Below are 22103 nucleotides of genomic sequence, written 5' to 3'. Positions count from 1 at the left end.
TCACCTATTCAAAGTAGTCTAATTATGTTTTGTCAGTATGTTACGTGTTCGGAGGCATGACAGCTGTTTGGAATGACTCTATACTAGGGCTGCCACAAACGATTATTTTGATAGTTGACTAATCAGATCATCATCCATTGGACGTAAAACATACAGCTTATTGCACCAGCAGCATCTGCTCTTATATAACTATCATTAGCTTACAGCTTTAAGTGTTTAAGGTATGTGCTAACTAACAATAAAGACAAGATGATAGTTTATTAAATTTTAATGGAATTTGCAGTTTGGTGAAGTTTAATAAACTCCTTGCTATCTAAAATATAACAGGACACCGAAGTAAATTCTCGAGCATCTCACACTTCTGATAATCAGCTGTCTGCTTGATGTTTATTAACTATAACTTTAATCTCAGCCGAACCGATTTACTCAGGAACAAATAAAATGCTGAAAAAAAGCCAAACAATAACATTTTTAAGTTATCTAAGTGACTTATATATGTTTAACCTGAGTAGTGAAAGACGGCGGTGGCTTTGAAAACGATTCCGGTGTTCTCACGGCTCTAGTGAGCCTTGCCCCCGGCTAGCTATCGAGCTAGTGGGTAACAGACGTCTCCGAAAACGTCGGAGCACTTTTGAAAATATGTGGTGTCTTGATAAACTGAGCAGATATTTGAGGTTTACACAGCTACATTCTCGCCTGAAAATATGTTAAACGTTTATTTTGTGACCCAGAAAGAATAATAAGAGTAATATTAAAACTAACTAGCTGCCGCTATTGTTGGAAACTGAGCAGGGCTGCGCTATGAATTCTGGGACACAGCTTCTTCTTCTTCGGGGTTTAACGGCAGCTGGTATCCTTGTACATGCAGTGCTGCCATCTTCTGTTTCAGTCCGTTATTACACTCTTAAATCCTACTACTTATTCCTGCGTCTTTTGGGATCTTACAAAGCTTCAAACGACGCGTCGACTATTAAATCAGTCGTTGACGATTTTAATAGTCGACGTAATCGTGACTAGTCGACTAATCGTGGCAGCCCTACTCTATACATGTAAATGTGTTTTACGTTCTGATCATGAATCACTTTGTAAAACACTGTCTGATAGGGTTAAGGTTATGGTCAGGGATGGAATGGACAGCTGGAGTCAGCCTCTGCTCTAAGCATGTGTTACTGCCGCAACCGACATTCTATTAGATTCAGTTGAGAATCCGGAGAAAGGGTACCTTTCGCGTTACTATGAGACTCTTCGGGCTGTGACTAATTGTCGGTATATTACATGTTGGGAATGAGAATGCATCAACTCAACTTGCCGTATTTGGAGCAGGAAGAAGTCCCCACCATTTAACATGGAGGTAGAAACATCATGCTTTGGGGGTCTTTTTCTGCCAAGGGAACAGAAAAACAGCACTGCATCAAAGGGAGGATGGGTGGGGACATGTACCATCAAATCTTGGGTGAGAACCTCCTTCCCTCAGTCAGAGCATTGAAAATGGGTCGTGGGTGGGTATTCCAGCATGGCAATGATCCAAAACACACGGCCAAGGCAACAAAAGATTTGCTCAAGAAGAAGCATAGTAAGGTCTTGGAGTGGCCTAGTCGGTCTCCAGACCCATGGAAAATCTGTGGAGGTCCCTCTCAGTTATTCACTTCACGGAAGAGGCATGAGAAAATTTGCTCCTGGTCCAGCAACATCAACAGCGCCTGTAGCAAAGCATGTAGCAATGTACAACCTGTGTGTGTGTGTGTGGGTCCACATTTGTGTCACAGCAATTAATTTATAATGTTTTTTAAATGTATATATTGTTTTGAAATGCATTTTTCTGGATTTTTCAATTACAGTTCTGTCTCTCGCTGTTCATATAAACCTACCATTAAAATAGACCGACCATTTCTTTGTTAGAAGGCAAACTAACAAAATCAGATGGGGTTCAAATAATTTTTTCCCTGACTGTGTGTTGTTCATGTTATTACTTTAATGACATCTGCCACTGTGTGTAGACTATTGTTGTCACCGTATTTGTTTTTCTAACTCAACGTTTGCTGACGTTTAGCATTTAAATTCATGCACTAACTTTATATGTATCCCTGTGTGATATAATCTCTGTGAGGGCTGCGTCAGAAAGGGCGCGTGGCATAAAAACATGCTAACTAACATAAGCTGTGGCGACTCCTTGTGAATAACAGAGCAGCTAGTAGATGCTTTTGGTTTAACAAATGAAAATTATGGTAACGAGAGAATCTGTAACTATATCCAATAAATATGGTTGAAGCAGCGACCTGGGCCAGAACTGGTTAAGATGTGACTGGAAAAACTGAACCATGGATGGGCTGATGTTGATGTTGTTTCCATGTATACTACAATTTTAATCTAATGACATTTGATTGACAAATAATTTGGTCACTAATTAGTAAACAGGAAGCTGCACAATATCTTGTCTAGTTTTTTTGACCTACTTATTATGTGAAACAATTTTTTAATATAACCTTTTATTTCCGTGGAAAGTTCAACATGTTTAAGAAATGTTGAAGTAATGCGTTGGCAGTTAAGAGATAGCAGTGAACTGAAATCTAGAGATCAGTACTTATTGGAACAATTTCTTATAACTCAGATGTCGAGAAAAGACGACCAACGGACCATTATTTAATGCTTAAATGTTTGCTGAATACAAAAACAACAATTACACAATTATATATAATATTATGATATCTGCATTATTATTATTATTATTATTATTATTATTATTATGTACATATACCATATGCCAGATGACACATTCGGTTATCAATGCTAGCAGAGCTAGCACTCATTGCAGGCCTCATGTTTGCAACATTAGTGTGTGAAACCAAACCAAATTGCTTGTAGATAGTTTTTAACATCATTCAGTATTAATCCAAGCATTTAGTGACAAAATAGAGAGTAGAAAATCTTCCACAGGATATAAAATTTGGTTTGACCTTTTTATCTGAGCCCATATGTTGTATATTAAATATTGTCTCATATTTTTACTTTATTTACTATGTGCCAGACTTAAAAAGTAATTCCAGTGACTCTGTCATTGCTCCTTGCTGCTGATGCTACACCCAAAAAACTCTGAGTCACCACAAAGTCACAAGCTGTGCAGATTTTAGTGGAATTTGATTGATGAATCTACAAAGCAAATGAAATCCTGCAACAACAAAGAGGAAGCTACTTATGACTCACAGGAGTTGGAAGCAGGTGATTCTCATAAAGTTTTTTATTTTGCCTTTTTCTCTAAGTTATTTTTTAGTTTGGCATGAGGAGAAGACAAAACTAGCTGTGGAATTTAACATTTTACATACATCAACATTTTAATCTCATATATCATTTAATCTCCTGTAAAAGCTCCGTATTGATGATAATCATTGATTCACACAACAAACAAATAAAATTCAGTGCCATACCATATGCTAGTAGTCCAAACAGTAAGTCCAAAGGTCTACAAACACATGTTAATGTACTTTCTGCCACTTATCAAATCATTGCCATTTTGATGCATTTTTTGTGATCGTATAAAATTAACACACATGGAAATTTGACTGGATGACATCAAATGAACCATGTAATCGACCAGCTTCTCTTTGTCCATGCAACACTAAAATCCAGTTGTGAGTTGGATCCAGTTGTGAATTGGATTTTAGCTTAGCAGCTGTGTTGGGGAATAATTAGTGGCTGTAGCTCAGGTGGTAGAGCAGGTCATCTACTGATCGGAAGGTTGGTGGTTCGATCCCTGGCTTCCCCAGTCTGCATGCCAAATATCCTTGGGCAAGATACTAACCCCAAATTGCTCTCCGATGCATCCATCGGAGTATGAATGTGTGTGAATGTTACTTAGAAAGCACTTAAAGAAATGTGCTTGTGTGAATGGGTGTGAATGGGTGAATGTACAAGTTGTGTACAGCGCTTTGAGTGCTCAGAAAGAGTAGAAAAGCGCTATATAAGAACCAGTCCATTTACCATTTAGTAAGATGTATAAGTGCATTTGTCACGGTTTGCGGGGCAAGCTGTGTGTGAATTATTAAAGGACCCAAGATGCAGGCAGCTTCTGAAGTGAGCGAAGTGAGCCTTCTTTTTTAATATGAAGGGCGAAACAAACAGGAATGTGGTGGACAAAAACCAACACCTAACAATAACCTAAACTGGGAAAAGCTAAGCAAAAACAAACCTGAAACCTTGAGACATGAAACAGAGATGCAGGGAGACGTAGAAAGATACAGGGGAAACCACACAGAATGGCAGAGGGAGTTACGCAGATGAACCAGCAACTAACAGAGGCAAACACAAGGCTTAAATACAGAGAGGGATAATGAGGGAATGAGACACAGAAGGAGAACACAGCTGGGAGTAATTGACAAGACAAGACAGGGGAAGCAAAACTCAATGCATTTACATAGGACACAGACTTTCAAAGTAAAACAGGAAACATAACAGACGCGGACTTGACTAGGAGGGAACAGCAACCATGGAACACAGAAACAGAAACCAAAAGACTAGAAAAGATAAACAATGACAAAATTTGCCTCATAACAAAGCCACATAGAGCAATTCAAGAATTACTATATGTAATGATAAGAATTGGAGAAGGTAAGAATGAAGAATTTCATTACAAAAGTAGCATGCATATTAGCAAACTATATGCATGTTTGTAAGTGTGAGTGTGTGTTTTCCAACACTTGATTGTGCCACCGAGATGGCCCAGTGATTCAGTCGTTTCTCACTGTCAGGGAGCCAGACTTTGCACTGATCCAGCATTCCCATCTCTCAAAATCACAAACAGATGAAACACAACACCAGGGGAAATTCCTTAATAAAATGTACATGTGGTGCTGCTTTAATATGGTATATTAAATTACAGAACAAAACAAGAGAAATTCAATCTGTGCTGCCTGCAATGACTCTGCAGATCAACTTTTTGTGCTCTCTGTTGAGTCAGTTTCCCATCCACTGACAATGACGCTTTTCCAGAAAATTAGTCATTTGATTCATGTTCAACATTTAGAAGCTACTGTGCGCAGCTTCTAAATGTTGGCGTCCCCAAACCTTTAAGTACCAGGATTTCAGTGGTGAAGGCAAATAAAAAAATGTTCTTTGCAGTAATATCTTAATAATTTATTCATTCGCATTGTTTGGATATCTTGTTGTAAAGCCTAAGGCATGATTCAGTGCTCACAATAGCTGAGGGATGGAGCTGCTGTCTCTCTAAAATGAACTGACAGTTTAGATCATGAAAAATATGGATGCAGTCAAACTCAGTGTGCTTCGCAGTGGGGTAATTTGCAGCCCTGTGTGTTGCCAGACTTGATTGATTGTTTCCATGGTGTTTCTTGATGCACATTCAAGCATGAAACAGCAAAATGCAAAATATCACAAGTTGCTGAATGACATTGATTGCTGCAACTGATTAATGCTGCAGTTAAAGAGAAAATAACATGTCACGAAAGCATGCGGCTCTTGGTTTATGATGGCTTTTCAATTCACGACTGCCCTCAAATGTAAATGTTTTTAAAACAAAATATTTTTTATGCTATGTTTTTAAATGTAAATATTTGATTTCATTGATTATGCATACACATTAGGGACAGTGTGTTTCTGGTAGAATTAATGAGCACTCTTTATTTGCACAGCACTTTCGACACATTACTAAAAGCCTTTGCTTTCCTAAATTGATTTTCTCAATGAACAACTAAGTGTTTCTATAAACACTGTATACATAACTATATACTGCAATTATGATGCGTGTGTACACATAAGAAAGATAATCACTCTAATGAAGCACTAAACTTCACATTAGGCCCAATTATTTTCCACCATGTTGATATTAAACAAAACTGTGTAATGTACAGTAGAGGGCTGCTCATGTTCATGGATGGATTTACGTCAAGCTTTAAATTCATATGATTCTGTATATACTGAAAAAAAATGTTCCCTGGGCATTTTAAGGATATTTGGCGGACACAGATTGGACGGCAATATAACAATGTGGTAGCTGTGCTGAAGCACAAGAATCGGCTGTGATGTTTATTTTAATTTCACCTTTTCCAAGTAAAAGAACTAAGGAATGACAGGCAGTAGACAATGTGGCATCTAGAATCAGCACAACAGATTTCAGTGCATGTTCTTATATGTTTTAACATTATATCTAAATATATCATTGTATTTACAGTGATGCATTGAGAACAACACTGTTTATAAAGAGGACTATAAAAATGGGACCCCTCACCAATTTCCTGGTAAAATCTGTCTTTACAACCCAGTTTCTGTGTCCCCATTTAAGTAGCATGCATGTCATACTGGCCTCACTTTAAATAACAGTTTCCACTTATAATAACATTTCCATCAATAGTGAGTTGTAATTATGGCCGTGAAAGGTACAGAAAAGAGAGTTCAATATAGAGTGCTATATTGAATGAGGACTGCATATTTAAACCTTGTATCACTATTCCACAATTACATCTGAATAATACTGCTAAATTCAAGCATTTATAGTATTTTTAGCACTTTAACATTATGTATCTTAGGTAATATGATCTCCAAAAGTTGATTCTGTTCATCTGGACGTAGCGTTTTGTGGGAGAAACGTTTCATCACTCATCCAAGTGACTTCTTCAGTCTCAGCTGACTGCAGGTTTCCCCAAATCTTATAAACAGTACATTTGCATAATGACTGAAACCAGCCCACTGAAGAAACAATGGGCTGGGAGGTCAGTTCCTTAATCTTAATTATGCAAATTCTCATGACCATTGATCAGCAACCACTGACCAAAACCCATTGATCAAAGACCACTGATCAATGGCCATGGCTACATTCACAGAGAGTTGGGATGATGTGCTTTGGAGAAAATTTAGCCCAAATGTTTTCTATTCAGTTGTTAGTGTAGGGGCAGTACATCAACGTGCAAGAGTGTGAAGTAAGATTATGGCAGACTCTGACTTTAACTTTGATTTTTGAGCTCGAAAATCTCTGTGACTAATCGGCTCTAGCTAACATGTTAGTTAGCTTGCTAGCTTTAGCCACTGCTGCTCGTAATATGTCACCATCATCATCATCCATGATTTCACAAAGTACATGCTTTAGTTTCGCCATGATCCTGTGATAAAAAGGAACAATGCAAAGAAAATTCAGCTATAATTCATTTTTTATCTACTCTGTGTTTTGCAAAGACTAGTCAGACAGTAAAGAAAAAAACAAACAAACTATTTTACATTGGTAAATGTTGACACTGACTTGTCAAATAGTCCAGTACTCTGAATAATTCAGTGCTATCTACCAGGATAAATAATTAATTCTTATACTTACAAACCTGTCCGTTTTTGTGGGAGAACAACATGTCAGAATATTGAGGCTTGAATTCATTGAGATGAAATGTAGCGAGGGCCACGTGGGCATGAGCTGATAACATACCGAGCACATGGTTTGGATCTTTGTCTGACCCGTCTGGATACGCTACATATGTCACAGTGGGGTAATGCTCCTGCAAGTATGAGTATATCCTACTTTTATTTAATTACACAACGGCCAAATCGGCCAGTGTATTCTTAAGCCTTTTGTCATCGTGACCTGAGTCATGATGACGATGTTTCTTTTTTGTTGATGATTATGAGACCGATTATTGTTATAGTGACAATGCTAAATTACACTGATCACTGCCTTTGTGCCGAATCACAGTGTATGACTGATAATGATAAAATATTCGGTGCTCTTAGACACAGAAAGAGAGAACGAGAGATGAAAAGATACAGGCTGAGAGGGGAGGCTGACTCACCCAAAGGTAAGGAGGTAAGGGAGATGACAAGTGGACAGCTGGTGACTGGTGTCTGGTGGCTGTCATATTAATGACTACGGAGAGAGATACTGGGACGTTCCACCTGCAGTCTTCGCACAGGGGTGTTTGCAAAGCACGACTGTGCACAAGCCATTTCACTTTGGCAGGCACAGCTAGTGTAACAGAAAGTTACAAACACAGATAATATTAAAAGGAAGCTGTGACTCGCTGTTAAAGTCCAGGGGAATTCAGCCTCGGGTCCTGTAACAGCTCCTCCTATGAAAGGATGCTGCTGATGCAACTGTCTGCACCTCACTGCGTATTTTTTTTTTATCACAGTCTCCAGTCACACTGAACTGCCAGCTATACTGAGTAATATTCAGTAACTACAGTTTTAAGTACAGCAAAACTATAGTTAAATATAATTAATTAAGTATAATTTAAATGCATGTGTACTAAATGCATCTTGAATAAAAATTATTTTATGTTTACCAGATGAATATTTTTTCATGCTGATTTGCCTTAAAGGCTAAATGCCACATGGTGAACTTGTTGGTGCTACTTTAAAGTACAAATAAGTACAGGTAAGGTTAAAAAAGTACGCCCTACTCAATTTAGTCCTTAGTCTTAAAAATGGATAAATGATCCTCAGATGAGCAAAAACATAGAACATATTCCACTATTGTCATTACTTATTTAACAAAAACTAGGTATGCTGTTTTCCTAAATATGGTTCAGTTGCTTGCAGCTCAAAGTAATTGTTTTCAGTATGACTTGATCAGCCTGTCACACTGTTGTGGAGGAATTGTGTCCCAGTCTTCCTAACACCTGATTTCATTGAGGTTTATAGGCATCTATGCATAGCTTCTCTCAAGACACAATAATATTTCAATGAGGTTCAGGTCTGGAATTAAACTGGGCCATTGCAACACTTTGTTATATTTCTTTTTCACTTTTCTCTGTTGTAGATTTGCAACAGGTCCTGTTGCACAAACTAATTTTGACCAAGTTTTAGCTGTGAGACAGATGGCTACACATTTGATTATAGAATACTTAAGAATAGAGATTTCATGACTGCAAGGCTCCCAGGCCCTCTGGCTGCAAAACAAACCCAAATCATCACCCAAAGATTTTCTCCTGGCAACACTTGCAGACAAACCGCACTCACTGTCTTACTTTTACTTGTCATGAGCTTTAACATTTAATGTGCTAACTGAGGTCTAGTCTATCTCTCTCTCTCTCTCTCTCTCTCTCTCTCTCTCTATATATATATATATATATATTTATTTATTTATTTATTTTTGGAGGGGGGGGGGGTCTCTGAGTATTGCACAGTAACACACCTGAATGCCCTCAACCAGCTTCTGCTTTTGACCTTTGCACAGTTGCTGATGATCACTGATTTGAATGCATTTGATTAGCAGCATCTGGCTGTACTACTGTCTTAAATTCTGTGAAATCCCTTTTTGTAAGCCTGCATAGTCCTGTGATAACTTAAGGCTTCTCTCCACATTTTCATACTTTACTTGAGCGTCACTCTGAATCTGGAGGTGTGTAGCTGCTAGTTTTGTGTTAGGATAATAGACAGTGTGTAAAATAGCATGTCTTTTGCAGGTGCTTGTAGATCTTCGATGTTGTGTCCACAGCAGTGAACTATGGATTCTGGACTGAGTAAATGTGCTTTTTATTTGCATATTCTTCTCCCCTTACGGTTGAGAAGTTATAAATAAGTGTCTCACGTGAACTAAAGTCAAGTGGTGGTTGTCTCAGTGTCCATAAAAAGGCAAGCTGAAATATTCGTTGTCTATCCATTCATTTGTGCACACATTTGAAGAATATATTTAGCACTGTCAGTTGATGCCAACCATGTGCTTTGATTTTTTTTACAGCTCTGCAGGACTATGGTATATTCTATCCTGTCCCTTATATGTAATTTTTTTTTCCAATTTAATAATACACTTTGAATTAAACAAAAATTAAATAAATCCCATCTCTAATTTATATTCAGTCAGTAAGATGTAAGATGTCACTGGCACCACCTAGACTGAGTTTGATTATCTGTTATTCATCATCAGTGTTGGGTAAGTTACTTTAAAATAGTAACTTAGTTACATTACTAGTTACTTCTATCAAAAGTAACTCAGTTACTTCAAGTTACTCGTTACTTTCAAAGTAACTAGTTACTAGGGAAAGTAACTTTGGTTTTACTCAGAATTCTCTTGTTAATGTGTTGCTTCCATAACTTTGCCAGTCTTCTAGCTTGCTTACTTGCCACAAGTGCACTGTGCCACCTACCAATAGAAAGGAAAAGATATTGTGCATGTTTCCACGAGAGAAATCCCACGCCTGGACCGTCATTGACTGCTGCCATGATTCTAGCCTACGTCACAGCGTCATGTGCGCCTTTTACATCCAACACAAAAACTGCAGTCGTGATGCTTTGATTGTACTCAACTTACTGTACTGTAACTCGGAAATTCTGCCTTCTGAATAGGAAGATGTAGGTAACACCAGACTGCAGATGAGCTGCATACAGGGCTGGACGGGGACAAAAAATCGGCCCGGGCATTTTGACTAGAGACTGGCCCACCATTATAGGAAAAATCATAAAGCCTTTGAATGAAAACAAACGCTGTTGTGACAGTGATGTTCACTGTTTTGATGGTATATATGCATCAATCGTTTGTTGTAAGATTCAGATAATTATTTTTTAAAAGCTAGACATTTTAAATGAGAATAAGAAAGAAAAGTATTTCTTTGTGCCCCCCTCTCCCTGTTAATGCCCTACCTGGCCCCCCTGGCAAAACTTTGCTAGATCCGCACCTGCACAGTTACCAGCTGTCAACTACCTAAAAAAGGATCCTGGGGTTATCTGTCTCTCAGAAACAGTTCATAACTTCCCTTCAACTCATTCATGTCACCTAAAAGGTAAACCTGTTTCTCCATCACCTGTTCAGCTCTGATGATTCAGTAAGGACATCTCCTGGTTTCATCTTCATGTTTCCCTCTCACCAGATAAACAAACCGACATCATGACCAGCAGCTTTTTTGCAGCTGTGGCTCCAACAAACATCAGCTGATACTAGAAATTAATATTAAATCAATTCTAACAACAGCTGATCAAGCTTAAAAGTGCTGCTGTTGTTTAGCGTGACATCGGCTGGTTTCCTCTTTCTGGCGCAAAGTGGGCGATAAACAAACAAGAGAGCCGATCAGCTGATCATTGATCAGTTTTCATGATTGAAGTAGAAACGGGAGAGGGAGGGGGGAGAATGAAAGAAGAAGAGGCAGCTGTGCAGCAAAGACACAGAATAACTCCAGCTTTGTGCCTTTTTCATTGTAGCTGAATTACGGGACAAACTGTTCCTTTTCACCTCAATAAGAAACGCGTAATATTTTCTCTGAATACCAGACGGGACGGTTGGCAACTCTAATAACTTATGAACAAAATAAAGTTCAACATCATTAACTTCATAGCACCCACCCAGCTGTATAGAAACTCCGTCATGCTAGCTAGTACGCAGTATGGAAAAAGTCAGAATAACGAAAATAAACTCCACCTAAACTTGGTTTATATCTGACCCAGATAGACTGCAGGTCACAACTTCTTACCTGAAGTTCAGTTCACACTTGGACTGGCGGGCGCCTCGGGTCTCTTTTCCTTCTGCGTCCCCTTTCCACCTGCTGGCCTCCACCACTTGCCAATGTTACAGAATCTGTGGTGGAAGCTCCGCGATAGCCACCACACGAAGTAACGAGTAACGACCCTATCTAAATCCCAGTAACGACTAACGTGTTCCTGATTTTGGCATAATAACTAGTTACCGTGCTCGTTACCACAATAATAACGTAGTTACTGTAACGCGTTACTTAATAACGCGTTAGTCCCAACACTGTTCATCATGAATAACTACACACCTTTACATTGCCTTCTGCTAGCTTATACTGCAGCTGCAGCTAAATGTTCCCTGTCTCAGTGCCTCATATCCAGCTTTCAATATACATTTCATGATTCACCATTTTGTCTTCCACAGAATAATATGAATGTGCTAACATACGTCCACATAGCAGTGGTTTTGGAGAGGATGAATTTAGCAAAATACAAAAACATGCAATCTGCGTCACAAAAGAAAGTAATTACAAGTTTAGTGGCTTGTTGCCTGCGGCCATGTTGGATATGAGACAATCTGAAAACATACAAAGACATCCACTTCATGGTGCTACAGTTTGTCTCTCCTTATCTTTAATTGGTATGCCAGTGGCCTCGACTTTCTGAAACCCCCTACTGGAGCTTTTACAAGCCTTTCTCGTGTGTGTCCTGTATGACTCAGCCACTCTGTGAAAATGTTGTGAAGTGCCTCTTGTAGGTTCATAGTCGAGCCCTGATGAATATCAGTGATGAGGTTTTATTTCTGCATATTTTCTCTTTTAACCTCTTGATGTGCAGATGACTATTACCTCAAAACGTGTAATGTGACTCTTCCAAGGTCCTTTTTGAGTGTCAAATTGTGGTCATGACTAGTACTAAAATGTTGCCCAGGTTCGTCCATATTGCTGCTTTGTGTGCAGTCTGTCTCTCCACTTTTATAGTCTAACAAACAGACATAATAAGGCTTTGCTTTACTCACAGCATCAGTCCTCAGCTTAGAGTCCTTGATATTACTTATTTATCTTCCTTCAGGGAGAATCATGAGAGCTGGCAGCTGTATACAACAAGGACAAACATATAGAACCCTATAAAGAAGGCTCAAAATTAACTTGAGACAAATTCCATCTGATTTTATGTCAGTGTGGTCTCAAATCTAAAAATAATTTGACTTTTAAAATAAGAAATCTTAAACATTTCATATCGAAAAATTCAAGACCATAAATCTTTACCCACTGAAAGTCTACCAGGAGTAAAGCTTGAAGCTCTTTTGTTAACTGAGTGTTTTCTGCCATGTTTCTGCCTATGCAGCTACCCTTTGAAAAATCCGAAGTTATTCTAATGGTCAGCAAACCATGTCTTTATTGATATCTAATGAAGTATCAAATCTCATCTTTAAGGATACTGGAGAGGTTGTCAAATGTTCTCTATATGGGGGGAAAGACAACATTTTGTAATCACAACTTTAAGATAACATAATGCACAAAGAAATGCAAGAAGAGAATGCAAAAAAATACCATTTGTGCTTCCTGTCCTGTATTGTTTTAAATAAGCTTGTAGACTCCTGCACCTTGCAGCTCTCTATGTGGAAATTTTCACCATTCTGCACTCCTTCCTGGCTGAAGAGCTGTAAATTATCATTACTTCTTCAGGTGAATAAATATCTATTATATTACCAAAACAATTTTAGTGGTGGAAGACTTTTTAAAACATTCCTACGGGAAAAGAAAACAACACGAAGACACTAAAATAAAACTATATTATTGTAAAAAGTGTCAAAAGTAAAACTAAATAATTAATGATCATGATGATGATTACAAATTATTCTGCAGAGAAAAATGTTTACCATTAATGTTAAATAAATTAATATTTGTGCTGCATATCCTTTCAGGCAGAGCTCATTTTAAATGCTTTATACTTTTATACAGCATCAAGTTATATAAATCATATCACAGGCTTGTTGTACTGTCCTGTGAGGACACCATATCTCTGAAATAGAAAGTTGTTCATTAACTCAGAAACACAGGCCAAAATCTTGATTTTAAAAAGTCAGACATTAATTAGCAAAATAATCAGCTAAATCCCCTCCGTGAATCACCACCTTATCACAGTGGAGGGATTTATGTGTTTCAGTAATCTCAGGAGCTTTGTTGTTTGGGGCAGTTTACCTCTGGTAGGGCTCCTGAGGCAAATTGGTCCTGGGCGAGCAGCCAGAGTGTAAAAGTTGTTAGATACATTTACCAGTCAGTCTGTGTTCTTACCCTCAACTGTGGTCACAAGCTTTGGGTAGTCACCGAAAGACTGAGGTTGCAGATGCAAGTAATGAAAATTAGTTTCCTTCAAAGGGTAGCTGGGCTCTCCATTAGAGATGAGAGAAGCTTGGTCATTTAAGAGCAACTAAGAGTAGAGACACTGTTTTTCCACATCGAGAGGAGCCAGTTCTGCTGGTTTGCACGTCTGATTTGGACACCTCACAGGAGAGGTGTTTCGGGCATGTCCTTCACAGAGGAGACTCTGGGGCAAGCCCAGGACTTGCCAGAGAGATTATATACCTCAGGTGGTTTGGGAACGACTCAGTTTCCCCCCAGAAAATGAGCTGGAAGGGCTGAGTCTGGGCTTCTGCGCTCATCTGCTGCTGCCACGGCCCAAATGAGTGGCAGAAAATGGATGGATTGATTGTGCCACATAGTTAACTGTCAATTTCTTCAGAGAGATTCAAAATATTACTGAAAAATGTAAGTGGAGTGCTAAAAATACAGACAATTAAATGTATTGTATTTATTCAACTGAGTCATTTCTCATAGTTGCTGATTTGAAAGTGCTGTTGAGCCTGCACCTGGTGAGCTTTTCTGTTTATTAGACCGATCAGACATGGTCAGAGCTATCATCCCCTCTCCATCATCGTCAGAGCGTTCTTTCCTAATGTGCTAAAGAAGTTCTAAACCCCACCTTCTCTACATTGCACATGTTGGACAAGGTGAAACACATTTGTCACAATGACAAATCACTGGATCTTGTTTGGTTGAGAGCTGGTTCTCTATTAATCAGAAGGTTGGTAGCTTGGCTGCTCAAGTCTGCATGTCAAAGTACACTAGGGTGATACCTCTGATACATTCATCAGTGCGTGTGGTTGTTAGGTAAAGCACTTAGGGACAGAATAACAGTTCTATATAAATGTGTGTAAATGAGATGTGTTGTAAATAAACATACTGAGTGCTCAATTAGAGTAGAAAAGTGCTTTATAACTATTAGCCCATTTGCATACTGTCACTTGAGCAGAACCTGTGTATGGACTGGGTATTAGTCCTGAAACTAAATAAAGCAGAGTCTACACATGAATTTAAAAGTGGTCTAACATAATACTCTAACCCTAGTGCCCTGTATAAAAATCCACCATTTGTCACTTTCACATCCAAATGTGAAGCTTTTGCTTCTTTGCCAAGAGAAAGCCATTCTGTTTCTGTCTTTCTGTAAGAAAATATTTTCCCATTCAACCTTATTGTATATTGCATGTCCGATTTTGCCAAATAGTTATTCAGTCAGTGTTACTAGGCAGGTAATAACAATTACCCTTTTAGATTAGTATGTTCTACCATAGAGGTAGGATTAACTTGTACAGGTTAGCTAAGAAGGTTGCTAACAGCTAAAACTAATTAAGCATTATATATAAAAATGCATCTAGTGCTGTGCAAATTGGAGTTCCTGCTTTCCATAGTATTTCAATACGAAATGGCAATTGGTGGAATTGTCAGCCAGTACTGTATACAATCAATAAAACTGAATCTAACTGAACTGAACTTACCACCAGTCATTTGTTACAAGGTCAAAATAGAGATTAGGGGACGTGGTTTAAGTTAAGGACAGTTGGCCACTCTTTCTGTCTCTCACACACATTTATAAAGTATGCCACAAAGTTATTGAAAATTAAACTGCATGTCTTAATTGTTCTTAATCATTACATCTGTAATATGACATCTACACACACACACACATCACGTGCAAGATAACTCCAGAAAACTGCATGGCAAGAAATTCTCTCCCTATAGAGGAGATAATCTGATTAGATTTTGGATCACCCTGATGCCTGCATTTGCATATTAATGAGAAAAATTTCCTTCAAAACTACCATACTGCAACCCCTTTCTGATGATGGCTCCATAAGACCAAAGTGTGTTAAATGAAGACGAGAGTGGAAAGATAGAAAGACAGATTTGCTCATTAATATCATTTAATTACCATAGATTGTTTTGGTTAATAATAATAGTAATAATGTTCTCAAGCACCCATGTTTTTCTCACTCCTCAAGCAAGACAGGCAGGGAAAAAGTCAACTGCATAAACCCCCACCAGCAGATGTAAACAGATGTGGAAGGCTCCCACTAAAAGCAGATATTTTGTGTTTGCATTAAGGCTCCAGTAAAGCTGCTGCATGTCTTTAATGGTACAAATGGTTCTTTTCTATGAAAGAAAGCCTTTTACGCTGCACAGTGGTAAAGGAAATAAACAAGGGTGACCAATTTACCAACACACTTAATTGTTTACTTAAAAGCCACATTTGGAAAATATAAGAAAACCACACAAGTCAGCTGTCATTTCAGCATGCACAGAATCATTCTGCATCTTACTCTTTTCTCCATCCCATTAGCATTGTTGGGTATGATAATATAGCGGCTAGCTTATGTAATCATAACAGACAGAGGAGTGGGTTTACAGCCTCCTAATGGCCTCATCACTGTTAATCTCTTGGATAATAATGAGATAAAATGTGGGTACATGCACAAGCTAATGCACTGCAGAGAAGAAAATAATTAACGCACATAACTTAATACTTGGACTAGTTTGCTAACATGGACTCATGTACTCTATAGTCTATAATTTGGTTGTAGGTGTCATTTGGTGTTAATACCCAGAAAACTGCTGTGGCGGTTTCATTTTGGTATAGCTGTGTATAGAGGTTGAGCAGTTAAAAGGACAATCTGTTATACTAGCACAGCTTTAATTGTAATTTAATTGAACTTAATTGGTTCTGCTTTTTTCTGACATTTGTAAAGGTACTGTTACAGTAACGGAAACTCATATTAAACATGGCTAAATTTCCACTAATGGGGTCACAATATGTACAAGTAATACCTGTAAGCCAAATGCCCAAGTGATGGGGTTAGATTTTATTATTGTCATTTGTATTAGGAAATATTTAACCATATATGCTTAGAGATGTATAATCAATTGTGTAGTGATAGGATGTGTGATCTTTAGGAGGCTGCAAAGGCTTGGTGCGCATTCCAGAGTGTTCTGGAATCTACACCGACATCCTGGGAGCATGGGAAAAGGTCGTACATTGTTTTATTGTTTTATGGTAGGATAAACGTAGCTATATCTGTTTTAGTCTGAGTGCCTTTTGTTTAGATGAACTGCTGGACTTTCCAGACCAGTAGGTTTAGGGAGGTCATTTATGGGGTCACACTCTGACCCCACACACACACACACACACACACACACACACACACACACACACACACACACACACACACACACACAGTATTCTTTGTTCACATGTATACCTATGTAAGATGTTATATGTTAATGACCCAATGCATATTCATGTAACCACAATAAAAGGAGTGCTATGGGGAACCTGGCTGAGAGTCTGACGGAGGTCAAGTGGTGGAACGACACTTGGCTCCAGGCAGGTCTCCCTCATGCATGAGTAACACGAAGAACTTTGGTGTCTTGTGTCTTGCTTTTTGCTGTGTAGCAAATTGTCCTTAACGTTCCAGCGAATAGGTTTAAGCTACAAACCTATCATTAATTGGTCCTTCGAGAGCCGGAGCCCTGGAGTCGACATTCACCGAGGGGAAAAGAGACACACTGACAGACTGACGTCAGCCAGGACTTATAGAGGTCCTGCAGCAAAGTCCCGAGGCGTGAGAATTCGTCATCGGGCCGGTGGATTAGCCGTCTGTTTTTTTCTCCTCGATGGATGACGATTGATGGGATTCGGGACTGATGCTACTCACAATAAGCAACACCAAGTAGGTATGTGAAAACTCTTAGCCACTGTGTGAGGCTGAGTTCTAAAGTCTTTATCACTGTGTGCGATAAAGTGTGTAGTCACTGTGTGCGACTATTCTTTGCCACTGTGTGCGGCAAAGCACGCATCCACTGTGTGAGGTTGCGTTGGAAGTCTTTATCACTGTGTGCGATAAAGCGCGTGATCACTGCTATGTAAGTCTTTGCCACTGTGTGAGGCAAAGCGCGCAGCCACTGTGTGAGACTGCGTTGAGACGATAGGCCTAATTTTTGTTGTTGTTGTGTGAGTGTGTTTGTGTGAGTGCGTGCGGAACAGAACACGTGGTCTGTGACGCCAGCAGCTGTTGTTATTATGGGTTCCCAAGCAACCAAGAGTGTGTCAGAGGGTGACGAGAAGTTTATGATGAAATTCGCTCCCGGCAGCGCAAAGTATTTAGGACATTGGCGCAAAAAATATAATTTTGAAGGTAAATTGGTTGTAGGACAATGTCAAATGTTAGTAGACCAGTTGACAGTAAAGGCAGCTTGTGCAAAAGGGAAATTGAAACAGGAGAGAGAGTTACAACTGGCGTCCGCTAAACTGTGGTTAGAGCAGGCGCAGAAAAGACAGGAGGCAGCGAACGTGAAGAGAGCAGCTTTGCAGGCATTAGTTGTGAAACCTGAAGATGAGACGGTGCGGTCTACTTCAGTGGTACTGACGTTAAGGGACCAACAGCGTAGAGCAGCATTAGAGAGGGAGAGAGAGGCCAGAGAGGAGGAAGAAAAGCAGGAGCAGGAGAACAGAGAGAGAGAGGAGGAGGATAGAGTACGGCAGGAGTTTGGGGATGCCGCAGCAAAATATTTAAGCCCTTATGGAACTAGATCCAAAACTAAAAGGGATGAGGCGAGTGCAGCTGGTATGCCTGCCTACCCTTTGCATGATACCTTTCCCATGGTGGAGGTCGCGAACCCCCATTTTGGTGTTGAAAATGACCAAAGCCGTGTTATTTGTGTTTACAGGCCATGGACTGAATCTGAATGTGCAGAGGCATGTAAAGGTTTAGGAAACCCGTTGACTAATGTTGATGAATTTATCGCCCGACACAAGCAACTCTGCTCCTCGTACCGCTTAAACGGTCAGGAAACAGAAGCCACTTTTAGGAAGTGTCTCACATATAATTGGACTCGGGTGCGAGGCACCTACACAGGGAGGGATGGTAATACCGTCCTACCCTATGGCCATGCAAATTTAAGAGGCCAAGTTGATGGGGTTTATGAGCGTCTTAGAAATACCTTTAAAGCTTCTGTAGATTACAACAAAATCGCCCAATGCATTCAGAAAGCAGGAGAGGATGTTCATGAGTTCAGGGCGAGATTAGAGGAAGTTTTCAAAGAACATAGCGGCCTTGAAGAGAGTGCAGAGAAGGCCAGCCCATATCAGCAGCAGTTAAAACATGCTTTGATGAATGGCTTTCATTCACCCATTGCTGATTTCATCAGAAAACAAAATGTTAGTCATAACACTGACGGGTCCGTTGAATGCATGAACTGGGCCCGCCATGCACAGGAAGTCATTAAAAATAAAAAAAAGAAGTCACAAAGCTCTGAGGCCGCTGCCTTCTTAGTGGATGAAATCTTTTTCCAGGGACAGTTCAGTCGGGGAAGAAATAGAGGCGGAGGTGAGAGAAGTAGAAGGAATTGGGGCCCTAAAGAGAAACGGGATAAGAGATTTGATAAATGCTATAAATGTAGAGAAATGGGCCATCATGCAAGGGAGTGTCCTGAACGCATGCCTGAAGAGTATAAACGCCCTGATCCAAGAAACCCTTATTATAATAAATGACTAGCACCTGTTGACACTGCTAACACACATACATGTACAAATGATCCCTTAGCTTGCCAGAATTTACAACAGCCTGTGTTTCAGACTCTAGATTTGACTGAAGTATTGTTAAATCTGTCAGGAAAAGAAGTAAAACCAGTTCGCACATTAACTGTGCAAGGCAAAACTGTTCAATTTCTGTGTGATTCAGGTGCAGATAAAACTGTTTTAAAAGATCATGTGTCAGGAGTTGATCCTTCAAATGGCACAATTTATGTGAAGTCTGCAAATGGTCAGTTAAATCAGCATAGAATCTCTAAACCAGTGTGGATTAGAGATCCTACCACAGGAGAGGCAGCTCAGAGTTCAGTTGTAATGTGCCCAACTTGTCCGGTGAACCTCTTGGGAAGAGATATGATGATGAAACTTGGAATTTCAATAATTCCAACATCCATTGGGATGATAGCTGCAGGAAAAGGAGAAACTGCTGAGACAATGGTTCATGAGGACAGTGGGGATTTGCATTATTACTGGACACTTGACCTGTCGGCCTCCAGACCTGATCAAATAAACTGTAAACTGTTAGCTGCAGCTGAAGAAATGTTGACAACTAACCATGACATACAGCCACCAGAAGACTTGCATGTCACACTGAGATTTAAGACTATGCCTGGGCCTGATGAGGCCTACACAGATAAAGTGCTGAAATTAGGGCCACAGAGAATCACCATAAAGGCAATATATACTGATGGTGAAACCATGACTGGATGTAGTGTTATCCTTTCTGAAGCTGCACAACAACTTTTTACAGGGCAAACACCACATATTTCACTGACAAAGAGTGGCACAGCTGAGTGGACAGACTTAGCATCTTTGGTGAGACAGGGGGAGAGTGTTGGAATGTGGCAGCAAGCTGGAGGGGGTTGGGAGACAGACGTGCACCACAGCATCTTTCGTAAAAAGCTGGGATGGGTGACACATACTACACCTCAAACACATTTAAAGGGGGGTGAGAATGACACAGTAGAATGATATGTTGTAGATATCAAAGATCACCCGGAGCTTAAACAGGTCCCAGAGAAGCTCTGGTCTACTGGGAAGACTGATGTGGGGCTAATAACAACAGCGAGTCCAGTAGTAATAAAGCCCAAAACGTCTTTTAGGCCAAGAGTGAAACAATATCCCTTGAAGCCTGATGCAGTGGAAGGCATTAAACCAGTAATAGAGGATATGATTAAAGCAGGGATACTAGTTGAAGCTCCACAAGCAGTATGTAACACACCCATCTTCCCAGTTAGAAAGGCTGATTCACAGTCGTGGCGCATGATTCAAGATTTAAGAGCTGTAAATCAGGCAGTGGAGAGTATAGCTCCATGCGTCCCCGACCCCCACACCTTGTTAAATCAGCTTAAGCCAGACAAGACACACTTCACTGTGGTAGATTTAAGTAATGCTTTCTTCTCCATACCAGTACATGAGAATTCACAAGGCTGGTTTGGTTTCACGTATCAAGGCAAAAAATACACATACACCAGATTGCCGCAAGGTTTTTGTGACAGTCCTACAATTTTCACACAGAATATTACAAATTGTCTGTCTGATTTTGTGATTCCATCACATTCACAGATGTTGGTATATGTCGATGACATTTTAATTGCATCCAATTCAGAGAAGAACTGTAAAGATATATCATTGGCATTGCTGACTCACTTAGCTGAGACAGGTAACAAGGCCTCACTTTCAAAGCTACAGTGGGTGAAGACAGAAGTGAAATTTTTAGGACATCTGCTTAGTGCAGCAGGGAAAAGCATACACCCAGAGAGGAAAACAGCTATCTTGGCAGCACCTAGGCCAGTGACAAAGAAACACATGATGCAATTCCTAGGGTTGCTAAATTTCTGTCGATCGTGGATGCCCCATTACTCTGAAATTGCGCAGCCATTATTAGATATGATGTACAGTAAACCTTTAGCTATGTCAGAAAGTTTAAGTTGGACCCCTGAGGGGGAGCAAGCTCTGTGCATGCTGAAACAGATGCTGACAGGAGCATCGGTTCTAGGACTTCCAGATTATAACAAGCCTTTTGTTCAAACTGTTGACTGTAAAGGGCATTTTATGACATCCATGTTAGCACAAGAATGTGGAGGTGGAATGAAGCCAGTAGCTTATTATTCTAAGAGGCTGGATCCAGTGGCTTGTGCCTTACCTCACTGTGTGCGTTCTGTGTGTGCAGCCGCTGAAGCCGTAAAGTGTTCTGGTGAAATTGTTTTGTTTCACCCTTTGACCCTGCTAGTTCCACATGAGGTGGATGTTTTATTGCTGCAGACCAAAATGACATTCTTGTCACCTGCAAGACACTTGTCTTTAATGTCACTGTTGCTCTCCCAGCCACACATAACTATTAAGCGGTGTACAACTTTGAATCCCTCTACACTGTTGCCCACAGAAGAGGAGGGTACACCACATGTGTGTAGTGAGCATGTAGAAACACAGTGTAAACCTAGAAGTGATTTAACGGACATACCACTCACTGAGGGCAAGGTTTGGTTTGTTGATGGTTCCAGTTTTAAAACAGCAGAGGGAAAGACTAAAACGGGCTTTGCTGTTGTGGATGATGTGCAGGTAATCCGTGCTGGGCAGTTATCACATTCCATGTCTGCCCAAGCGGCTGAGATAGTGGCTTTGACGGAAGCCTGCAAAGCAGCTGAGGGGCAGGTAGTGACTATATATACAGACAGTCAGTATGCATACGCCACACTCCATTTCTTTGCCGCTCAGTGGTCAAGACGAGGCATGACAACATCAACAGGGAAACCTGTGGAGCATGCGACACTTTTGCAGGCCCT

The sequence above is a fragment of the Neolamprologus multifasciatus genome, chromosome 11 (genome assembly GCF_963576455.1).
Source record: "Neolamprologus multifasciatus chromosome 11, fNeoMul1.2, whole genome shotgun sequence".
Lineage (NCBI taxonomy): Eukaryota > Metazoa > Chordata > Actinopteri > Cichliformes > Cichlidae > Neolamprologus > Neolamprologus multifasciatus.
The sequence above is the reverse complement of the archived record's forward strand: the minus strand, read 5'-3'. Positions refer to the sequence as shown.